The 2,224-nt window shown below is 54.5% G+C and overlaps 1 pseudogene; it reads right to left on the reverse strand.

The window, feature by feature from the left end:
- On the reverse strand, positions 1–1,774 carry LOC124591334 (annotated as a pseudogene; the record flags this gene model as incomplete).
- Between the last annotated feature and the right edge of the window lie 450 nt (positions 1,775–2,224).

Consider the following 2,224-nt stretch of genomic DNA (forward strand, 5'->3'; position numbering starts at 1 on the left):
TAAATCATTCAATCGGTAGTAGCGACGGGCGGTGTGTACAAAGGGCAGGGACGTAATCAACGCGAGCTTATGACTCGCGCTTACTGGGAATTCCTCGTTCATGGGGAACAATTGCAAGCCCCAATCCCTAGCACGAAGGAGGTTCAGCGGGTTACCCCGACCTTTCGGCCTAGGAAGACACGCTGATTCCTTCAGTGTAGCGCGCGTGCGGCCCAGAACATCTAAGGGCATCACAGACCTGTTATTGCTCAATCTCGTGCGGCTAGAAGCCGCCTGTCCCTCTAAGAAGAAAAGTAATCGCTGACAGCACGAAGGATGTCACGCGACTAGTTAGCAGGCTAGAGTCTCGTTCGTTATCGGAATTAACCAGACAAATCGCTCCACCAACTAAGAACGGCCATGCACCACCACCCACCGAATCAAGAAAGAGCTATCAATCTGTCAATCCTTCCGGTGTCCGGGCCTGGTGAGGTTTCCCGTGTTGAGTCAAATTAAGCCGCAGGCTCCACTCCTGGTGGTGCCCTTCCGTCAATTCCTTTAAGTTTCAGCTTTGCAACCATACTTCCCCCGGAACCCAAAAGCTTTGGTTTCCCGGAGGCTGCCCGCCGAGTCATCGGAGGAACTGCGGCGGATCGCTGGCTGGCATCGTTTATGGTTAGAACTAGGGCGGTATCTGATCGCCTTCGAACCTCTAACTTTCGTTCTTGATTAATGAAAACATACTTGGCAAATGCTTTCGCTTCTGTTCGTCTTGCGACGATCCAAGAATTTCACCTCTAACGTCGCAATACGAATGCCCCCGCCTGTCCCTATTAATCATTACCTCGGGTTCCGAAAACCAACAAAATAGAACCGAGGTCCTATTCCATTATTCCATGCACACAGTATTCAGGCGGGCTTGCCTGCTTTAAGCACTCTAATTTGTTCAAAGTAAACGTGCCGGCCCACCGAGACACTCACTCAAGAGCACCCTGGTAGGATTGCAACGGGGTCCGCCTCGGGACGCACGAGCACGCACGAGGCGCGTCGCACGCCTTCAGCTCGCCCCACCGGCAGGACGTCCCACGATACATGCCAGTTAAACACCGACGGGCGGTGAACCAACAGCGTGGGACACAAATCCAACTACGAGCTTTTTAACCGCAACAACTTTAATATACGCTATTGGAGCTGGAATTACCGCGGCTGCTGGCACCAGACTTGCCCTCCAATAGATACTCGTTAAAGGATTTAAAGTGTACTCATTCCGATTACGGGGCCTCGGATGAGTCCCGTATCGTTATTTTTCGTCACTACCTCCCCGTGCCGGGAGTGGGTAATTTGCGCGCCTGCTGCCTTCCTTGGATGTGGTAGCCGTTTCTCAGGCTCCCTCTCCGGAATCGAACCCTGATTCCCCGTTACCCGTTACAACCATGGTAGGCGCAGAACCTACCATCGACAGTTGATAAGGCAGACATTTGAAAGATGCGTCGCCGGTACGAGGACCGTGCGATCAGCCCAAAGTTATTCAGAGTCACCAAGGCAAACGGACCGGACGAGCCGACCGATTGGTTTTGATCTAATAAAAGCGTCCCTTCCATCTCTGGTCGGGACTCTGTTTGCATGTATTAGCTCTAGAATTACCACAGTTATCCAAGTAACGTGGGTACGATCTAAGGAACCATAACTGATTTAATGAGCCATTCGCGGTTTCACCTTAATGCGGCTTGTACTGAGACATGCATGGCTTAATCTTTGAGACAAGCATATGACTACTGGCAGGATCAACCAGGGAGCTGCGTCAACTAGAGCTGAGCAGCCGGCCGCCCGGGAGTGTGTCCCGGGGGGCCCGCGCGAACACGCAAGCGTCCGCTCAATTATTCTGCAAACAGGAGGAGGCTGAGCTCCCCTGCACAATACACCTCGAAACCCTCTCAGGTCCCGGCGGCGCGCAGCGCCGTCCTAAGTACTTGGTCGGGTTCGAGAGAGGCGCAATCGCCCGGAGTTTGGCGAGTAGACGCTTTAGGTGCGACCACCCGTGCTCCCAACTGAGCTTGCCGCTGCCGACAGAGGCCCGGGAGCGTGCTGTCGTGGCATTGCCGGCGGGAGACAACACGCGCCACCTACGGTGGCCGGCAGCTCCAACGCCAGCGCCACAGAAGGACAAAAGCCCCACTTGGGTGCCGAAGCGAACTCTCCCAGCACAGCGCACGCGCCAACACGTCCGCACAGCTGCGATACAATC

Source organism: Schistocerca americana, unplaced genomic scaffold (genome assembly GCF_021461395.2).
Source record: "Schistocerca americana isolate TAMUIC-IGC-003095 unplaced genomic scaffold, iqSchAmer2.1 HiC_scaffold_828, whole genome shotgun sequence".
NCBI classification, from domain to species: domain Eukaryota; kingdom Metazoa; phylum Arthropoda; class Insecta; order Orthoptera; family Acrididae; genus Schistocerca; species Schistocerca americana.